The 23,597-nt window shown below is 34.5% G+C and overlaps 1 protein-coding gene across 4 annotated transcripts in view; it reads left to right on the plus strand.

Moving 5' to 3' along the window:
* Positions 1-23,597, plus strand: part of LOC112044075 (cAMP-specific 3',5'-cyclic phosphodiesterase) — a 629,441-nt gene that overhangs the window by 77,523 nt on the left and 528,321 nt on the right. The window contains exons 1-2 of one of the 4 annotated variants that reach the window (XM_052882561.1): positions 7,282-7,544; positions 18,143-18,576. The exons of 1 other annotated variant lie outside the window; for it this stretch is intronic. The gene's annotated coding sequence lies outside the window, so the exon portion shown is untranslated. Of the gene's footprint in view, positions 1-7,281; positions 7,545-18,074; positions 18,577-23,597 lie in introns of those variants that run through there. 2 more of the 4 variants (XM_052882560.1, XM_052882559.1) reach the window with 2 other exon arrangements.

Consider the following 23,597-nt stretch of genomic DNA (forward strand, 5'->3'; position numbering starts at 1 on the left):
ATGTACCTATGTAATATTATCGCTTAAATGATTGTTTTACTAATAACAGTGCGTAAACACAGTAATTATTGAAACTACTTGAAGTGATTGAACGGATATTACTTTGAATAATTAATTTGTCGTGTAAATAGTTGTTTGTGTTAAAGTTTGTACCCTGTCAAGTTTAAGATGGGTTTTCGGGAGGCTTTGATTAAATTAGACACCGAGGTTTAAGTGTCAGTCAAGTTACCATACTTATAGTATTTGATAATCTTTACTTTTTAACCTTTTCATCTAACTTACTTTTACTGCGTTTATATAGTTTGACAAAATGAATTTGACCAAAAATTTAATTAGAAAATAATAAATATAAAATGTTCAGTAACAGTATATAAAGCAAAATATGGATACCCTTTATGGTTTGTCCTTGCCACATTCAGTACGAAAATAAAAAAAAAATATGATCCCGCAGTAACTTTCAATTTTCAATCCCCAGTTGTGAATGTAACTTTGAAACTGGACTCAGCTTTACCTCTATGCTATTTTATTTTTATGCTTTGTGGTGTCCTACGTCCTTCTATTATTTTGTTTTGTAGTAAAATATATACTAGGTACTCATCCAGTCGAGTTGGATATCTACTATTTATTATTCTCACGTATTTTCTCGTATTGAACTTGATATTATCCAAAAACATTCTCATTTACTTATTTGTCCTTTTTTAAATTTTAACAATGTTAATAAAATATAAAATTTAATATAAAACATCATTAAAAAAATAATAAAAAACTGTTTAGCCCTTCCACTGCGATACATTTTGATTAGGTACCCAAGCGACCGGTGTTTCTCAAGAATCACGGCCTTCTGTATCTAACCATTGATCCGGTAGTAGACAAGAGAAGGCTTCTGAAGGTTGGTCGAAGCTTTGGATCTCATGAGCAAGGTCCAAGTATTTTGATACGTTTTCCTTTTCAGCTTTAAACAGATTCCGATAACCATCATGTGGAACAGTTATTTAACAATTATTGGACGGCGCACTGACCGATCGACTAGCACTATAAACAATATAACTGTCAGTGATAATTAATCGTTCAGTAGAGCAATGCACTGTTTTCAAGAATTGTACCTATAGTATCCCAAAATCGGATATCATAGGCTAAAATGTATCCCTATATTCCCACAGGAGCGGGTACTACGCGGAGCGTCTGCTAGTTCAAGTAGATAATATAGTGGTTTCATTGAGTATTGGTCGATTCTATTTTTATTCGCATACTGTTAAACGGATAATTTAAAACCTAGTTTAATGTGACTGTTAAACATTCTGTAAAAACAGATGCTCCGTATCACGATCGGTGATATAAATAGTGATCGAGTTGGCTGCGGATCGACTTTCGATACTCTATTTGTGACACTATCATAGATCTGTCGCGGTTTGCGAAGTGGAGGTGTAAAATAAATTTTATTACACTTTAGAAGTAGTTTGCGGACGTTTAAGAAACAGATGCCTGTCTTCTTGGAATGTTTTATTGGTTGTCTGTTCTGAACGAAATACTTCAAATTTTTGAAGCAAAGGTGTAAAAATAGTCAAAATTAGGTATATATTTTTTTTAAATGCTCATAAGTTTTAAGATATTTTTTATGAAGGAAAAAAAGTAACATAAACTAACAAAAATTATGTAGACGTAGCATTAAATAGGTGTGCTGGTTTTTTTCCAAATGATAGAGATTCTATGCAATCGAAAGCGTTATATCGTATTAACACATCAATATCTTTTAGACTGCATCCTTAGGCGTGATCGCAATCAAGGGCTAAATTATCAAAGAATAAAAAAAAATGTCGTTGACTTCGCAGATTAATTAATTTTTAAAACAAAAACCTCCAAGTCTAATACCTGGTCTGGCAAATACTGTTCTGTTGTATAAATTATTTTATACAAAATACTAAAATTGGGATTCAAAATGGGTGTAGGAAGGTAAAAAAAGCGACCATAAACTCTGGGACATGAGATTGGATATTTTTTTAATTACGTTTTTAATGTATATTTATTTATTACTCTTTCATTATTGATTTTTAAAATGTCTTAATGTTAAAAATCAATAATTAATGAGTAAAATAATTTTGTGTGATACTCGTACACAATGTATTATAACTTGAGTATAAATATTAGTCGCTGAGTCTATGGGTCTTGTCTTTTGTAAGATGATTATTATGAATTCATATTTTCTTTCGACGCTCACGAAGTAGGTACACATTAAAGCTGTGATTATATTTACATTTTACAATACACAACTTTTCTTTGAATATTTATGCTTTCCACCTGATACGCAAACTCCGGTTAGGGCTGTAATTAATAAATTAATTATTGTTATTATTATTGAATATTTATAGCTCAGTACAGTGATATATATTTAACAAAATTAAGGTACTAGTCACGCCTAATTTTCCTTCACTACACTTTTTATTTCTTTCTTTATACCTTAATATATTCCGGTAACCTCATTCTAAATAGATATTCAGATATCATATTTCCCTTTGGTTTAATATAACAAGATTGTAAATTTCAACATGGCGGATTTATATCTGTAAAATATAGCAACGTCGGATGAACGCAGACTTTGATAATAATTCAGATCCGGTTACTTGAGTAGGTATTCCATTGTTAGCTCCTAGCTTCGATTAAACAGCTAGACATTCTGATTGACATACATAACTGTATGTTTCGTGAAATATATAGACAAACAATTATTCATCATTAACAACCAATATTCGACTCACTGTTGAGCACGAATCTCCTTGCAGAATGAGAGGGCCTTAGTCCACAACGCTGGCCCAATTGCGGATTGACTATCGTTCAAGTCTACTTCATTTAATGCTTTAATTTTGGACCAATTTATTTGTATACCGCATGATCACCGGCCACAGCTGGTACAAGAAACTTTAAGTGAGTAAATTATTATGGTCAAAATAAATAATATCGACTCATACGTAGCTTCAAATAATTGTAAACCATAATTTTCTTCAAAACTATTTTTCAAGCTTTCAACTATTTTTAAAGCAGATTTTGTTTATTTTAGCGTTCCGTAGTCTATATGAAGCTCTCATAGTTTCGCCATGTCCATCTGTCCGTCGGTCTGTCCGCGGTTTAGCGCAGAGACTATTACTACTAGAAAGCTGTTCTTTAGCATGAGTATGTACATTAAAAATGTAAGCAAAGTTAAAAAAATATCTTGAAATATATTTTTAGGGTATTGAAATATATTAAGTGAGTATGATTTTTTTTACTCGTTTATCTCATAGTGTGAGATATTTTTCGATGATGATGATGTGTCTTTTACTATTTTTCTATTTAAGTATCCACTATTTTTCGATTTGGGGATCCATTTGTATAATATTAAGATTTTAAAAGCTAATTTATGTTAGAGTCGAGTGTCACCCATCATAACTAGCGTAACGGTTGTTTATAGGTGCGTGGAAACCTTTACCGTTGAGCCATCAGCTTTAAGCCATTATGTCAAATAACAATAACAGTTAATAAACAAAAAGGAATTTATAATAAAAAGAAAAAAAACGCAAAAAGACATTCTTCTTGAAAACATGAAATATAATAAGCAACTACAAAAGCCATTAGGCACTCGGTTTTTGTTGAACCCTCAAAGGCTCAACTGCTGGAATAAACTTAGAAAACGCTTTTCCTAATGATGTAATACTTCTAAAGACTGTGCAAAGCGTACTTGTGTGCCAAACTCACAGCTTAACTTTTTGTCCTATTAGTACGAACACGGGAACGAAATTGAAACGTGCTTCCATTGAAGCTCGCAGGGGATTTTTTTATCGCTTAATGATTACACAGCTCAGTGATGTTATGTGTTCTGTGGACTTTGTAATCGACTGTTTATTACGTATTGCCCTTACCTTACCTTACCTTACCTTATCAGCCGATACACGTCCACTGCTGGACATAGGCCTCTTGCATGGACCTCCAAGCACAACGATCTCCGCCTCCAACGAGCCGCCAGCATCCAGCGGCTCCCTGCAACCCGCTGCAACGTATTGCCCATTAATACGTAAAAAAAACAAAACCGGACGAGAAAGTGCGAGTTGGACTCGCCCACCACGTTCCGTAGGTAGAATCTTATAAATATCAGGAAACGGATTGCGCAGTTTTTCGCACATTTCAGATCCCAGATTTTTAAGATTTAATAATAATAATAATAATAATAATAATATGTCTTTATTTCAGGCTAAAAACCCATTTAAAATATACAAATACATAATAAATAAAAGTAAATACAAATGTGTAGTTTGAGATTTTTTCTTGTACTTGTGATCTGTAAAAATACTTGCCAAAGCACAGTCCTAGGTCAACGGGAAGTAACTACCCTATAAGTTTTGTCTCTCTTGAAACTGTTGAAATATGCGTGTTTTTTCTGAGTAAATCTTTTTATCAAGTAAACTTAGAAGTTTGTTTTATTCACAAATTCATGGGACCATATACCTGTGAGTATACAGTTTAAATTTCATCTTGATACCTGGATGCATTTCCGAAATAAAGGGTCTTGACGGACGACGGCCACTGACAACAAAATTATATTATAAGGGTTCCGTTTTTTTCCTTTTTAGGTACGGAAACCTAAAATAACAAAATTATACTTCTTATATGGGCGGACGGACGTTGGGGTCCCAAAGTGCTGGAATGGTGACCCCGCACTAGTAAGCGCAGGGCGACTCCCCACCAGGTGGACTGACGAAATCAAGCGAGTCGCAGGGATTCGCTGGATGCAGGTGGCTCAGTATCGTGATGTTTGGAAGTCCCTACAAAAGGCCTATGTCCTGCAGTGGACGTCCGTCGGCTGATATGATGATGATGATGATAATGATGATGATATGTTTATGTTAGAGTTAGCAATAATCGTTATTTCTGCATCCCTTAGTAAGATATGATACGACAAAACATAACTGTACCTCATTGATTAGCATCTAAAAAAGTGAATAACGGTACTACAACATGGCTGCCGAATCGAGTGAAGGTTATTCACAATTTGCCTAACATGTTACCTACGAGCGTATACGTAACTGCTGAGTCGAGCACAGCCCCCCTAGCCAAGTGGCTCGTCGATTCTCTTTCTACGATCGCTAACGATTCCAAAACTAGAAAAATGTATGGGAATGACAGATCTTGATCACGTGACCTGACGATAGCAAATGTCATTCCCATACATCTTACATGAAATGAAATTGAAATAGGGATGGGCGGGACATGTAGCAAGAATGAATGACTTAGATAGATGACTTCTCTATGAAGATATACTTCTCGACTGACGGCATGGACAGGGCCTGTAGGTGCTAGAAAAAGAGGAAGACCTAGAAGTAGATGGGCAGACGACATTGAAAAGACGGCTGGAAAACAGTGGAGTAAAAAAGCCACATATAGAGACTACTGGTCATCTCTGGAGGAGGCCTTCACCCTCAAATAGAGGGGTCCGCACTAATTTTTTTTTTTAAATTTTATATTTATATTAAAGTAACTTGAGAATGTAGTTACAAAAATTGTAATTTATTTTCGTTTTGTAACAAAATTTACTATATTAATTTAGTGATGTTATTAACCTAATTCTTCATATTATCTACTATATCACTATGTATAATTTACTTATGTGCGAAATAAAAGGCTTTTTATTTTATTTATTAGCGATCGTAGAAAGAGAATCGATATGCCACTTGGCTAGGGGGGCTGGTTTTGCGACCGGCTGTATTGTAGAGCCTAATAAGCAGTTTCATCTCCGGATAAAATGTCATCGTCGGTATACCTAGCAGATACATTTGGGACAAAAGGCACTCGAATAAAGATTTTATAGTATTATTAGATACTAGCGGACGCCCGCGACTTCGTCAGCGTGAAATTTAGTTATCCACAAATCCCTCGAGAACCATGGATTTTCCGGGACGAAAAGTAGCCTAACTGTTAATTCAGTGTAAAACTATTTCCATTCTAAATTTCAGCCAAATCGCTTCAGTAGTAACGGCGTAACAAACATCCAAACAAACATCCTTACAAACATCTATACAAACTTTCGTGTTTATAATATTAGTAGGATTGTAATGTTTAGCCCGCTGGCTCATAATGGAATTTATAGACGTTGTAGGGCCGCCCCCAGGGGATCATTCACCCGCCGAGTGTCAATTTCTCAAACAAATAGAGGTTAAATTCGACACTCAGCGGCTGAATAATCCCCTGGGGGTGCCCCTACAACGTCTATGAATTCCACTGTTAGACACCCTGACCTCGCTGAGTGTACGTCTTTTATACGCTTTGTCAAACAGTATTTGACAATGTTGAATATTTATATACTACAGATATGTCACTAGCGCGTCGAAACTGAGGTTGTTTGTTCAGGAAGTGTAAAAATTAAGTATACATTAAACATATAGTGTAAGTAAACACAAAATTGTGCTGTGTGCACTCATACGAGTATTATTAGTTACGTTATTTGAACTACGAAATAAATAATTAATTTTCACACACTTTTCACAGATAATTTCAGTTTAAATTTAGCCATAAATTAAAAAACATCTGTATTTAAAAAATGTTTCAGTAGCGTCTTTTTACAATTTTTCATGTTCGCACTTTTCATGATTGATACTTATTTGTTGCCACAATATATTAAGCTAAAATTTACTGGAATTTATTAATTTTGATTTTGAATAGACAAATAAAAACACATTTTCTTCCTCTTTCCTTATAGTTAAGATTTGAAAATCATTTTCATTTTTGTTTTCATTAAATATAAGAAAAGTTAAAAATGAATTTCAGTAATGAAGAAGAAATGTGTTTTCCTACGTGTCTGAAAAATACTTGAAATACAATGTAAGACCATATTTCAAGGAAAAGGAAACATTTACTGCTACGCTTCCTACATACGTGAAGAGGAAAACTGCATAATTGTCGAAACGAGTGCACAGTTAAAACTCGTTCACGGCCAAAACAACAAGTCAAAGGCACGCTCAATAGTGATATAACACCGAAACGGCCTATAGGAAAGGCCACACAGGCACAGCATCTCTATCTCTTGCGTCTACGTAACTCCGCTCACGGGAACGGTTCGCGGGGTGAAAACCCTTTAGCCGGCGCATTGCACCGTAAGCGACTTCGTGCGCCCGAGGAAATTGGGACTCTATGCAGTGGGATGTAGGGTTATATTGGCGAACAGCGTGCGTGTATAGCGGTGTGTTGTCCTGCTCGCTCGGGCTAGGCTGCGACGTCGCGCGGCGGCTCCAGTCGCGGTTAGCCGGCCGTCGCGACGCTCGGGGCCGCTCCGCCGCGCCGAGACCGTCCGCTCGTGGCATGTGGCAGACGTGAACGCTGAAATGCACCACTGACTGCCGGCAGCTGCGTCACCGTGCGCTCGGCCTCAGCCGAACCACACAGGACTCTGTGCCCGGTCACGCTCCCTTTTTTCGCTCTGTCGCGCCCCTCTCCCAACTATATAGTGCAGTGTGCCATCATTGTTTCACGTTTGAAGAACTGTGATATTACTTCAGCACATCACGTATCGTGATACGTTCATAGTGAGTGATCGTATCGAAAATCTGTATCTGCTGTGCTATCGGTTCACTAATGGGTTAAGTTTGTTTAGGTTTATGGCATTATGAATTATTTCGCACGACGCGATCATAGTTACGACATGGGAGATAACAGCTTAATCTGATAATCACGCGGTGAAAACATTCATTAGTACTACACTCTGCGAGGTTTAACTGTGATGAGTTTATAATATAAAATATGCCTATAGTATATATATGCACTTTTAAAATATGTCAAGGTTTTATTGAACACGTTCTAGCTCTTTTTGCTGCATAGAGTTACGGTGCACAACGTTAATATACGTGGCATTTCGTTAAAAATAAAAACCTTGTAAGGCCGAATATTTGTACAAATTATAGACAAACATACATATAGTAATCTATATACATATGTATATGGACAACTTGTTGATTGTTGGTAAACATTACAATTTACAAGTATGTTTTCTATTTCTTTGATAAATAATTTTAGAACATTTATATCAAGATGATTTGATCATCAGAATTTTCTAAACCTAATTAAACCATGAGAAAAAAAAATAATAAATTAAACCGAAAGGAGTGTGGATTTTCTTCCTCCTACTAACAAGTTAGCCCGCTTCCATAGATTGCATCGTCACTTACCATCAGGTGAGATTGTAATCAAGGGCTAACTTGTAAACAATAAAAAAAATGTATACAATTATCGTTCCATTTCGTCACAATTAAACTTCCTGAAAAGAAAATTGGTTAGGTTAGCATCTAGAATCAGAGAATTTTTAACAAATTTCACCTTATTACATTAGGTACTATTGATAACTAAATCTATAAACTACGAACGACAATACAGTATAGCCTAGTAACAAATACACAGCGACTAAAATCAATAGCCATTAGTATAGATTTCCATAACAGTAATACTAATAACTAAGTAATACACGTATAACCAAAATTAATGGCACAAAACCTTCGCTGATAGGTTTATAATCGCTTACGGTAATCGCTCAATATTGACAAGTTTATTGTATGCCTGCTATAATTACCATTAGATTAATATTGAGTCAAGAATAATATTACGTAGCAGTAAACAATATTGATTGTATAGCCGCAGGAAACTGTTGATAATGTAATGGCGGTTATTATGTAAAGTTATTATATCAATAGGAAAAATGTATTTAGTTATGTATTACTAGCGGACATACACTCGTATCTGTAGTTTCGATTGAAACTACATAAATATAGGTAAGTCTTTAATCTTCATCAAATGCAGAATAATGATAGATAGGCCAAAAAGCCGGAGGTCTGGCCCTGTTGAAGGCCATTAAAAATAATCTGATGATGATGATAATGATGATGATGATGATGGTAATATGTTTTATCAAAGTACGGTTAACCTGTAAAATGCTAAAAGGAATTATTCAGATCAACCTACATCAATGGATGAGTCAGTAAATAGCAATAAAATGTTGCTGTAATTACTGCAAGTGAATTATTTGCAAACCGTTGGACTGGTAATTCATCGGTTGAAATTAATTACGAAAACGGATTTTGAATAATTGTATAAATTTATGGATTGATCACCGCTTAATGTGTTTATCTCAGTGCTGGTAAAGACTATGATTACTAATTTGGAATTCTGATCATGAACTACAATCTATACTTAAAATAAATTTAGGAAGCGCATCTTATAAAAGTATCGTTGTATTATAAGCCTAGCAATTCTGAGCAGCTTATAGAGGTCCTTACGTAATTGCATATGCCATAGGTATTTAATATAGATAAATAATTAAACCGAAAATGACGAATAAATTTTATCAAATCTAAACAGTACCTATTAGCATTATCTTTTCTAAAAAAACGTTTCTTCTTGCAAATCTAAGGACTATAAATAACTCGTAGATCTACAGGGGTTATTTTTTCTAATATGAAATACGATACTCTAAAATAAAATGAATGAAATGTATCCGGATCGTATTCTAAAACGATTTACATGTTTTATGATAAGACAAGTCCATAGCAAATCTGAGTTTTTTAATATTTTTCGTTTGTTTGTAACTTTAACTTTGAAAGATCATAACAAGGAAAACTCATTAAAGATTTCACAAATACTTTCTTGACTAAATATTTGACCTCGTAAAGTATTCATGGTTCTTTTATTAATTTTTTTTTACAAATGTGATCTAAAGATGAATGTTTCCTCTCATACAGGAAAAAACCCTTTTGTTGTTTATTTAGGTCACAAACATCTATGTTTGTGAGAGAAACAATAAGATGCACAACGAGGACTTTGGTAAAGTCATAGAATATGATGATAATATAAAAAATAAAATATAAATCAATTGAGCGTAATAACACATTAATCATATTTACCTACTAATCAATATTATTAAGAGGTAAAACATGTGAGTTTTGCGAAGTTGAAGGTATATCTCTGGTTATATAGAGCCGAATTTGAAAATTATTTTACCAGTAAGAAGCAACATTATTTTAGAGTGTTATATTTCATTTCATCCCCATATTTTTGCAAGAACAGGAACTATGTGGAGCATCTAAAGTAAGGCGAATGTTTGTACTCTAGATACATAGACAGGTTACTTTTAGTTCCTGACAAATCCGTAATTCCCGCAGGATTTATCAAAAATATCACTACTAGTATACGTGCAAACCGCGTTTACTAGTAGTGCATCTGAGTAGTGAACCTGAGTAGTTTCTATAACATTGTTTAAATTACTTTTTTTTTAAAACTGACCATAGATTTCCACATTCAAATAATACACAATGTTACTTGTAAGTAATGATATTTTTATTTTAGGCAAAAAAAGAACATATAGAACAATAATTGAAACATTCTGTTGACAATAATCAAATCGTTTGTCCTATGTCATCGTTCTTATATTTATTAGGACCTATGACAACTTATTTGCATACAAACTTGGAACTATAGAGCTATTTTGTGACGTGCATAATGTTTTAAACGTCAGCGAAAAGGTCCTCTTTGTTATGAATGTGCTAGCTAATGCCCGCACCTACACTCACGTGTTATTTTTTTTTTCGGGTAAATAGAAAGGCAGTTGTAATGGGAATTTTATCTCAACAAATATGCATATGTACACAAATCGCAGATTAGATCGTAGAGACAACTGACGTCAGTCCATAGGTCTTATTGAGAGCACGTCTATACCATTAGGCAGTTAGCGATGATGGCCACAAAAATGACTGCCAATTGAACTAGCGAGCACTCAATGAGGAGTAATTGATTGTATGCCTCGATCATCACTCCAAACATGGCGCTCGCAAATAAAATGGCATTATTGTGTATTTCTATCACCTATTGTGTACATGACATGAAGGTCGACTTTGATAATGTCAACGCGTTTTCGGTCACAACGATACGGCCTATAATGTATGGTTAACTGGTTTAGAGATGTTTGCAGGTACGCAGTTGCTACTGTCCAAACAAATCTGTCAGGGCTTTTGTTAAAGGCTTGATCAATCACATCACACTAATGTTATAAAGACGAAAGTTTGTGTGTAAGTGTGAAAGTATGTTTGTTCCTCTTTTATGCTGCGGCTACAGAAGCGATTTCGATTTTACTCTGGATTAACACATAGGCTACTTTTCATCCCGGAAAAATCCCGCGGGATATAGTACAAAGTTCCCGCGGGATTTGCGAAAAAATGAATTCCACGCGGACAAAGTCGCGGGCGTCCATTAGTAACATATAAAGATGGGAATCGGTGATTGCGAGTTTCGCCGCTTTGCGTTGTTTTTTTAAAATTCGTAAACTATTTATCGTATTCGAAAAGATTTAACGTTGTTAAATAGAAATTAACCAATTTTTAAGTGTAAGTTTGATGTAAAATGGATTACACGTTTTGCAGCGAATCAAATCAAAACATGATGAAATAGCACTTTTTGATTTGCAATCCCATGAATAAGTCTTTAATTTACAGATATAGAATATAAAAAATAAGGCTGTTCTTTTAACTGAATATGGTACTTATTTTCAATATTCTGGTCAAAGTGTTAAACATTTTGTTTTAAATAATTTTCGCGATTCGATACTCCTAATGATTAATATAAGAGTAGGTTCGTTCTTCAATTCCTAGTTACAAAATACTATTCATCTCTGTCGTTAATGTAAAACGAGGAAAGAAGATGGATACCCATATGTTTACTTAAGAAGGGCATTAGTTCTAAGTTGCGTCTTTGTAAGCGTTAGTCCCCTTTTTTGCCACCATGTTTGAGGATTTTACCTATTATTGAGGTAATCTCTCTGAGCTCTTTTGTTTATTGCTGTATCATTTCTTTTATATCTAACTAAAAATTTATTTGATAGTATAAATTACGTAGGTGTTAAGTAATTACTTAATTTTGCGATTCACATTAAAATAGGAAATAATATTACTAGATAATTAACTATATAATGATTTATTTATTTTGTTATCATCCTACACCATCTCCTGAGGATGCTCCGGTTTCAGGGTGAAACCGACGTAGAGAGTATTTTGTCGGACCTGGGTGACGTTGTCGCATGGGTTCGTCGACTTTTCGCGGATGATAGCAAACTAAAGAAATCATTATATAATCATGATGAACTTCCGCAAAGTAACGCCTGCTTCTATCCAATAGATAATTAACGTTAAGATGTGAGAATTACTAGAATGGGTACTTGAGGATTATAGTATTACATGCAAGTACGATATAATATTCCTCCACTACGGATAATAAAGTACAATAAAATGTAAGCGGTACAAGCGATTTCGCTGCAATTCGTTGAAGTAAATCGTCTGTGAATAGTACCAAATAGGTACAATTGCTAAGGAAAACTACGCCTACATAGAACTGGTAACACTTTCCCCGAAAATAAGAGCTGCTATTCATAAACATGGCATTTAGTTCTATTATTAAAAATATTACAAGCTTAATATTAGATCGTCATTTCTAACGGCACAACATACTCGTTGTATACACTTATAAGTTTCTTGTGAAAGTTTTCTTATATTAGTCTTTTCACTTTGTAGTCCTGTCGAGCCAAAATCAAGTAAATGAAGACATTAATTCCTTTTTTAATTTACTCGCTAAGAATATTGCGTGACAAATAGCACTAACTAAAGTTATTACTACAATTACGAGAAAACAATTTCCAAAAGTAATTACTTGTAATTGTTTAGGCAATTTGTACTCAAGGCCTTCAAATATTTCCATGTTTGCTGTACATACATGTTTGACATATTTAACACTTTTTCATAACTTAGGTAATCGCTATTGAGTTATGACCTTCAGATTTTTACAATAATGGAAATATTAAATATTTTTTTTGATACTAGTGGAAGCGTCGAGGTTTCACTAGCGTAGTTTTCGTTATCGGTGGAACACTGATATAAAATGTAACTTAAAATACCTGCTGATAATGTAGCTCTCCACAAAAAAATCTATTTTAATCTGTTGTTTGTAATTAAAGCGTTAAAGCATAAAAACAAAGTCACATAATATTTCGATTATCTCAGCAAGTTTACGCTATACAAGCAAGTAAAGGCAACATGTAAACAAATTCATAAAAACAACGTTTTCATGTTGAACATTGAGACTACGTGAAAATAATTTCGAGTTTGTCTTTGATACACTTTTTATTAGTTTTGTCTTTCTAGTGTTCTTCGTTATTTTATAAAGTTTTAGTTTTCATCGTCTTTCAGCTAAAGGTAACTGTTTATAAATAATAGATACTAATATCACTTAATAATTGGATACTGATATCGTTTATTGAAATTGCTATGTAGTACCACCACACATTTTAATCTAATTTAAACTGTAGGATATTTTCATATCCATATTGCATTGGATACAAAAAATCTGTGGACTCTTGTCCTTTCACGGATTTTCTGTAACACATTTGATATTTCCCGTATGTTTAGACGCAAACGGGAAATATCAAATATGCCATTTCCCGTTTGCTTAGTAGGCATATATTTGCGCTTTTTAAAAGTCCAACCAAGTTCAAGATTGTCTTTAAGTCAATTTAATATGACACACGCTTGCAATGATTACATGAAGCTTTAGAATTCGACGAACAATATTATAGAGTTTACTATAGTAGCTACTTGATTGCTTTCTTTATTTTTTAACATACCATGTAGAAATACTTCAAGAACATGGCCTTTCATTGCCCTTTGTGTGACATCTTCAAAGTTTATGCGCTATCATCAGACGCTATCATCTACTTGTTGGGCGTAGACAAAGAAGAAAATAGACAAGTGGCAACTGATTAGCGTGCTGTTGAAAGTTAAATGATTTTATGCTCCTTCTAGGATTTTTAATTTTTTTTTAATAAAATTCTATTACTTACTGACTACTGTCAAACTTGTTTGACTCGTCGTTGTATCTGAAAAAACGGCACGCGTCATGTCACTGAATTGCGAATTGTTTCGTTTCTTGAGTCCACGCAGTTGTTCTCTTTTGAGGGTTATGCGTTGAATGCCATCAGTATATTTACTTCTCAGTCTATGTTTCTGGGTTAGGCACAAATTGTCTTTGACTTTTAAACCAGCTGCGTGTTTATGGTTTATAGCAGAATCATTTTAATAAATCACGGACATCAAAAGCGGCAAATTACGGTTACCTTTACATTTCACCACGATACGATCTTGTATACAATATTTATTTGTTTCTTAGATTAGTAGACCAGCAGGTGTTCTCTTCTCGTAAAATTGTAGTTGCTGAACGAACGATTATTATCATTCATCGCATTCTTTCATGTGAACCGTCTGTTTGTCTTTACACTTAATAATAAATAATCAGTTCAAAGTCAAAGTCAAAGTCAAAATTCATTTATTTCAAATTAGGCTTAGTTTACAAGCTCTTTCGAAACGTCAGTTAATAATATTAAACTTAAGATAATGGTGATAATAATCATTCCAATACTTAAAATAAAAGTTACGAGGGTTCCAAACGCGCCTTGGTCCGAGAAGAGTCCGCAACAAACTCAGCCAAGGTTTATCTATTTTTTATTTATCACCATTTTACAAACTTATTTAAAACTAAGCACACAGTCGTATAATACAGTTTAACAAAAGAATCGTTGCAGTATAATTGTTACAACATAATGGGACCAGTAATTTCATTTAAAAATTAATGGGTTATTGTTGCGTTTTGAAAAAAAATTGGAAAATGAAGCTATACTTTTTATTGTAGATTATAATCGGTAGTTCGTGGATAAGCGCAATTATTGGAAATTCTTCATTCCGTGTCTATGAATATTCAGAGTTCGGCTACAATGTGGTTGTCCCTTTTGTCGCATATTCTAATGTAATTACCGTAATTCGTTCGATTTTTCATATATTTGATACTAAAAGCCGCTCACAAATTATCAAATTAGAACGAAAGCTGATAAAAGTAATAACTTTTTATCAGAATGTAAAACGAATACGGAATAATTCTTTTAAATTAAATCTTCAAAGAAAAGAAAGAAAGAAAAGAAAAAAGCTTTTATTATCATTTAAGTTGTACATAATGAGGTTATAAGTTGATAGTTAAAATGTTGAAAGAAAAAAATATTTCCTTCTTTTATAAAAAAATTTTTTAAATAAAAAAGAGCGTTTAAATAAAAGCTTTTTTTAAAAAAGTTTTTTACTTATAACTTATTTACTTATCGCTGTCAAAAGCTATACCATACTGAGCTACTACGATATAACTAAACTAAATTTATACCTTTGTTCTATTAAATTAATTATATATATTAATTAGCGGATGAACGTGAGAAAATCGATGAAAAACTTTCAATGTATGTACGTAGGTACCTGACACATATTCGTTAAAGATAGATGAATATATGCCATCGTTGATGTAAAATGGAAATATCCCATCAAAATTGTTTTCGATAAAACCTCCCAGGCGCCTTGTCTTTTTTTAATATAAAACCTTCTTCTTAAAACACTATATTTTGGTGGTAAACTGCATGAAAATCCATTCAGTAGTTTTGAGTTTATCTTTAATTGAAATACAGACGGACGTGGCGGACTTTCTTTTATATGTTACTAGCGGACGCTCGCAACTTCGTCCGCGTGGAATTCAGTTTTCAAAAATCCCACGGGAACCATAGATTTTACGAGATGAAAATTATCTAGTCTATGTGGTAATCCAGAGTGAAATCTATTATCATTCCAAATTTCAGCCAAATTGCTTCAGTAGCCGCAGCGTAAAGGAGGAACAAACACACACACTTACACACAAACATTCGCTTTTATAATATTAATGTGATACCCGTGCGAAGCCGGAGCGGACCGCTATGTTTATATACAACGTACACAGTTTTTCTGTAGTGTATTTAGTATCAGCATTGCACCCGTGTGAAGTCGGGGTGGGTCGCTAGTTACACTTATAAACCTTCCTCTTCAATCACTCTATCTATTAAAAATAACCGCATCAAAATGCGTTGCGTAGTTTTAAAGATTTAAACATACATAGGGACATAGGATATAGGGACAGCGAAAGCGACTTTGTTTTATACTATATAGCGATGCATATGTATAGAAGTAGGTAGGTACATCCATACTAGATTTTATTACATTTTATTACTATAAAATCTAATCTGGATGTAAGCAGAACTTTTCTGTTGTCAAAGGAGTTACAACTATCCTAAAATCCCAAAACTATTTTAAATTAACCCTCATTCGCCCAAAAGTTGTTCATTTAATAAAAATCTATCTGCGTCATAGGCCCGACTGACATTTATTTCTGGAGACTCTGGAACGTGAAATAAAATAGTTTTATATTTTTAACGTCCGTAATTTTTGATATCATGTAGTGTTTAGAATTTTTTGACACATTAATCCGAATCCTCGTAACAGTATAAAGAACGTGAGTACATAATATGGCTATAATGGGGATGATGACAAGGGTTGAATATATTGCTTTTTTGAGACATTCGGGTAAATAAGGTCAATATTAACTAATTAATATGTAAAAAACAAAGATTGACTGGATATTTGCAAAATAAATACGATTATAAAATTCCAAAACTTCTAAAATTCTTTTATCGTAATTAGACAAAAATTCATACATTTTTAGCTTCCTTACATTAAACGTGACATTTTTCAATATGTGAACTATAAACATAAACGCACAAATAACAAAGATATTTGTAATTTTGCTTGAACGCCCATACAGATCTAACGATTAGCGAATCAACGACGTCATTAATTCGTGCCATTTTGGCCAGGGATCCGTGGCAGTGCAGCAAATCTGCCCCTTTACATCCCAGTAAGTAAAGTAATGATCGCAGATATCTTGTTACTTTTTGAAAATTGCTTTACTATTAGCACATTCCTAATTTATATACAATTTGAAAAACTGTCATCATCCCTAATTAAAATATTCACATTATTAGTTTGCGTATTTGTGTAATATCAACTAAAGATTGTAATTAGAAAGCAAGCAAGCAAGAAAGTAAGCTTAAACTTAAGTTTTTTTTATTACAATAGTAATCAGCTTTAATTTAAGCAGTTTTGTTTTTATTATTGTCATTGTTAACCCCATCATACCCTAATTGGGTATGATGGAGTTGATATGTTATTTATAATAAAAGTCCCAAAAACTTATAGTTAAAAAATATATATAAACAACAGAGACATACGCGGTGATTATTATTTGCCATGATTTTGATCGAGTTTAATCTCGAACCAAATTATGTAATTTATCTGAGAGTTTGGATGACCTCTTTGGTGCGTTTGATAATTATTTTCAGTAGAAAGGTCCTGGGTTTGATTAACACTCGGGTCAATGTAGCATTTTATATTTTCAAAATTGAGTCAAGGTGGTAGCCATTGGCCGAGGCTAGTTACCGACATACCGGAAAATACGTACCGCCCTATCGATCTAGTTCTTAGTTCGATTTAGTTATTTCTGGTGGTTATGACGTCACGTAGAAACTTGTACCTCTTCCAAAGACCCACTTCCATTTTAGACCGTCACTTAACATCTGGTAATATTCCATAAAAAAGAAAATTGTATTCACTTCATTTTGTGAAATAAAAAAATTCCCACAAAATTAGCGTATAATAAATTTCTCATTCCTCATAATAATAATTTTGTAATACTGAAGCGAGGGCTTATAATATTTTCAACATTAATAATTCAGAGAGTATATCTATAGTCTAATTGGGACCGTGCCAACGAATACTTGTAGATCACCTTTTCGTCACATCTAGCGATATTAATCAGATCTAAATAGAAATAGGACTTAGAACAAGTGTGTATTTTTACCCATTTACGGATGTAGCTAATAAACTACAAAGTTAAAACTTACTTTTGGTTTACTATTTCAAATAAAAAGCTGTAATGTCTATTTTATGCATAGCTTCTTGTAGTGTTCGGACTCTTAATAAATATTAGCGCTTTTTTTTGTTTGGTGGTTGCGTAACAGTTTTTCAATTTGATATAATAGTTGTGTGTTTTCCTTTTCGAAGTACATACTTCTGTTGTCGTCTGTATGAATCATGAAGAATGTCGAAGGGTTAGTTATTTCGTAAAAAGTTTGTAATTAGTGAATTGATAGCACAGCAAATTCCGTTAAAAAAGTAAAAGTTACATTTATTACTCAATAAAGGCTAATGCTAATGGTGATTTTAAACAAAGTTTTAGTGATAACAGACTGATAAAAACACCCTTCTTACCCCTATCCATTTTCTAATGTTATCAACTTAAGCATATTATTATTATGATCAGACTGACATATCAGTATATTATCTTCGCTAACTTCCAAGACTGAGCAGTTACTTCTTACGCTTTACCACGTGCCAAGTAGGACTAGTTAATGTGTAAGTGATGGAGGACACGAATGGTGTGTGAGTGCAGTGCCAGTGTGGGGAGTGCAGTGCTGGTGTGGGGGAGTGCAGGGCTGGGGGGCGCACGGCAGCAAGGTGGTGGGTGGAGGGTTGTTCCGTTGCTGCGTGCCCTGGTGCGGGGCGCGCGCGGCGGCGCCCGACGACGCCGACTATGCCCTAAGAGAGGGCAGCCCTCAGCTCTCTCACCAAGAATACGGTAAGACAACTTTTCATTATTAACTTTGTAAAAGTCTGGCAAGTTTGTTGATAACACTACCATGAAAGACTGCACGGGTGTTAATTCGTGCGGGGAAGTGAGGTGCAGGTCGTGGGATTTTCATTCATCGCTACATGCCCCCGGCACGCGCGGACCATTGGGAGTGTTACGAACGAATTTGCCAGGCTATAAGGCTAGCTGCACACACGCAATAATATTGTCAATAAATTAAAGGTAAAATCTTTTAGGTCGCATCCCTCATCATCATTAATAGCCGGTGGACTGCTGGACATAGGCCTCTTACATGGACTTCCAAATAGAAGGGTCTTGCTCCCTCCAACCCGATAATCTGCTTGTAATCGTACCCATAAGGAGTAATATCTTGTAAAACACCGGTCACTGGCGATCAAGCCTGCAGGGTAGCCTACAGCGAGCGTAGAGGTGTAGACAATTAAAAAAATATAGAAACCACACCAATAAACATACTTAGTTATTTTTTTATTGTCATTGGCCTGCGTCATATTATTTACCTTACTCTACTTTATAGACAATGTTATTGTGTGTGTACGAGCATTCTAAGGCCAGCCGCATACACGCAATTTTGTAAATATAATATCTCAATGTCACTTAACGTAGTACAAAACAAACTCTCTCCTCGCCGTTCCTTTGTTTGTTCTTTTAAACTATGCAAGGGATTTTAATAAACAGACAGATGCAAGAGAAAACGTTATACCTATACTATTGTTTCACCCGGACTTATTCGCAGGCGTTTGCGAGTTGTCAATAGAATAGGGAAATAATTCGACCCACGATGTAAGGTTTACCATATGCATTACTTTATTGAGATTTATTTTACCGTGTGTGTGCGGGGGACCTTAAGTAAAAAATAATACGAACTCCGTTTTCACAATGTGCTGTGCTTTTGATATATTTCAAAGATGTTAAGATAGATACTCTCAAAGAAATCAAAATTGAATCAAATGATAAAAAAATATTTAAATTATATCAGGCATTTACGTATTTAATCAGAGATTTTGAAATTAGGTTGACGTAGCAATCGGTCTTATCGCTAAATGAGAAATCCCCGCCAGAGCTGCCTTGACAAAGGGTAGGAAATACAATATACATAGTAGATAACGGCCAATGGACATAAGTAGCACCTTTATTGCGTTCCGACTGGACCCTTGGTCGGCGATTTTCATAAGAATCTTTACTTTAGTGCCATCTGAGGATCGAGTTGATGATATGACTACCTTTTAGAGATTTTGCCGATTTCTTTATGACATAACTGTATCTACATGCAAAATAACAAAATTTTCATCATAAGTAGGTACTATTTAGGGGACTCCAGTGTTGGGATTTTAGAATCTTAGTGACTCGTCCACGCCCAATCATTTAGTGGCTCCTGTAAGCCGTTGAGGAAGTTCCCTTAATTTGTTCTTTGACTACATCACCAGACTCCTAAGTTACAAGTCACAATCCATTAAAGTATAAAGTTCTCATCAATAAAATTAATCAAGCTATCACAAGATTACTGCTGTAAATCGGTGAAGAGTTCCCTCGTCTGTGTTTAGGTTCCATCATCAGATCGACTCCAGACATTCATTATATTGTAGTTCTTTAAAATACTTAATGGAAAAGTTAACAAACGCTGTTTTATTCGTCGCTACGATTTTGAAAGTTCCCCTTAATTTCTCCAGGATTCCATTAGTAAAAGCATTAGCTGACTTTTAAACTTTTATATATATTGTATTGAGTATTGTCCGTCCAGTCATCACAGACACAGACCAATAAGGAAGATAGATTCGATGTGGTGTATTTGATGTGAATTTTATTTTATTGTTGAAAACTAAGCTTCAACTAGTGCTAGGGATTAGATTATGTAATACATACCCTAATCCCTAATTCGCACGAGAGTTTTCGCACGTTAAAAAACTCTCGTGCGAACGGGCGTTCAAATTCAACAAATGCAATCCCAAGTAAATGTTCACATGACAGCATTTTAAAAACACGACGACTTTTCGTCCAGTTTATTCAATTTTGGGTGTTAGAAATAGACCTTCATTCAACTTCATATTATGATTCATATTCAACATACGCTATGCCCGCCAACTCTGAGTTTTAACGCATCGCTTTTTTAACTCTCGTGCGAATGTTGTCCATATAATCATTCAAGCGTAACGTCTGAACAGATTTGCCTCAAGAGATATTATGAATTGCATCAGTTTATAACATATACATCGTATGTCCTGAATAAGTAACAAATAAGGCACTTTGTACTGGAAATGGAAGGAATCCCGCGAGACTTACCGAACGAAACCTCTTATATTAAAAACGCCTATCCATTTGTCAGTGGGTGTAAATAATAAGTGAGTAAATTAATGTATGTTGCATCACATTGATGGGTGATCGTTGTGGGTATAATGGAACGATAAATCTTGGGCCTTTGTCTAGTAGCGTAAAGCTATCGGCCCCGTCTCCGTTTGATAGATGGCTGCCTTTAAGCCGAAGGCGTGAAGTCTGTTGTTTAGATAGCCTCGAGCACTTCCTATTACACGCTCGAAGACTGAAGCACTAAAAGCTAATAGAATATGTGCACACATCGATTGATACTCGTAATATTATATGCGTTTAGTATTGACTTAACTAAACGATCATCTATAGCCCAGTGAAGACCTCTGCCTTCGATTCGGAGGGCGTAGGTTCGAATCCGGTCCGGGCATGCACCTCTAACTTTTCAGTTTTGTGCATTCTAAGAAATTAAATATCACGTGTCTCAAATAGTGAAGGAAAACAACGTGAAGAAACTTGCACAATCTGAGAATTTTCCGCATTGGGCCAGCGTGTCAGACTATTGGGTTAACCCCTCTCATTCTGAGAGGAGACTCGTGCTCAACAGTGAGCCGTGTTCCTAATGATGTTGATGAAACGATTATATTTAATACATAATGATGAAGCCTGAATAGCTCAGTGGTAAAGAAGCCGGGTTCATCACAGAGGGATGGTGGTTCGATTCCCACACGTTAGACTATTATCGTAGCCACTCCTAACACAGTTTTTCCGAACTAATTGAAAGGGAATGGAAATATTGGCCTTATTTAAAAGATATGGCAAATATTTTTTTTCATAATTTTTAAATATGAACAATTTTTTCTTTACTCCTCTAATAGGCAAAAATCTAGTCCTAGAATTGTGTATGATTGAGAATTCATTACGATTTACAAATATATACCTAAGTAAAATTTATTTATTAATTTTCTTTAAAATCTTACTTTTGAACTGTCTTCATTTACTAAGTTATAGCTGACGGTAGAAACTTTAAGAAGTGATAGGTTTCTAAGTGAAGAGTTTTCTTGAACTTTCATGAAACTCTCGAACAAATAAATCTGGATGCTACGCGAGTTTCATGAATTATTTAAATTGAATACTGAATGACGTTAGGTCGCAAATAAATGTAATATCATAAATATTGGCTGGTGGGAGGCTTCGGCCGTGGCTAGTCACCACCCTACCGATAAAGACGTACCGCCAAGCACGTTCCAGTACGATGTCGTGTAGAAACCGAAAGGGGTGTGTATTTTTATCCTTCTCCTAACAAGTTAGTCCGCTTCCATCTTAGATTGCATTATCACCTACCATCAGGTGAGATTGTGATCAAGGGCTAACTTGTAAAGAATTAAAAAAAATATATACTAATAAATAAAATTGAAGTGTCTGATTTTAAAATAATTGTGATTTTTCAAGTGATTTAAATATATACACGAAACTAAAACATAATCAACTTATTTTTTAATTTTTCTCTATATGTCTGTTTATCCGGGCTTTAATCTCTGCAACGGCTGAACCGATTTTAATTGGAATTTTACTGGAAGATAGAGGAGGTTATGGAGCAACATATAGGCTACTGTTAACCCGTTATAAACTATTAAAAATACACAGTTTTTGCGGGATTTGTAAAAAAACAGAATTTCGCGCATACGAAGTCGCGAGCGTGCGCTAGTTAGGTATATAAACGCATTTATTTGCAAAGTAAAACAATAAAACAATTAATATTTACCTCTAGCAATATAAACTCACATACGAGTAACACCTATTTGTTTTAACTAATTGTGAAACACAATATCAATACTGATAAATAAATATGATCGTAGGAGGTTGATTGTAATATCTATAGGTGTGGATTTATATTACTTTTCACAGCATTATTTGTTTAATAAATTATACTAGTTATAATACATAGAATTTTCTAAAAAAAAACCTACGTTGCTTTTATTTTCATCGTTGTAATATAATACTAGCGGACGCCCGCGACATCGTCCGCGTGGATTTCAGCTTTTCACAAATCCCACGGGAACCATGGATGTTATCAATACTAATATTATAAAGTTGAAGAGATTGTTTGTTTGTTTGATTGTACGCGCTTATCTCAGGAATTACTGGTCCGATTTGAAAAATTATTTCGGTATTAGACAGCCCATTTAGAGGAAGGATTTCCCCTTCGAGGAAGCCTATAGGCTGTATATTATTCCCGTATTCCTACGGAAACGGAAACCACGCGGGTGAAACCGCGCGGCGTCAGCTAGTTTTTCATATAAACCTTCCTCTTCAATCGCTCTATCTATTAAAAAAAACTGCATCAAAGTCCGTTGAGTAGTTTTAAAGTTTAAGAGCATCACAGGCAGGGACAGATAAAGCGACTTTGTTTTACACTATGTAGTGATTAATCAGAAACAAGACAATAACTGGTCTATGTTTAGTAATAATTTATTACTATGTTTAGTAATATGTACCTACTGGCAGACAAGAAATTTCGCTTAATTGCAAGGGCAAATATTTACAAAAATTTTCATGGTCAATATTAAAAAAAAAACAATATAAAGTCGTTTATCGAACAATATGTCGGGTGACATCACAGGGCGTTCAACGTACTCTACAAGATAAAAAAACGTAACAGTGTAATTATTAACGCTTCGCTGGTGGTTCCGTAAAATCAGCGAGACTGATAAGCGCTGAAATATATA

Source organism: Bicyclus anynana, chromosome 7 (assembly GCF_947172395.1).
Source record: "Bicyclus anynana chromosome 7, ilBicAnyn1.1, whole genome shotgun sequence".
NCBI classification, from domain to species: domain Eukaryota; kingdom Metazoa; phylum Arthropoda; class Insecta; order Lepidoptera; family Nymphalidae; genus Bicyclus; species Bicyclus anynana.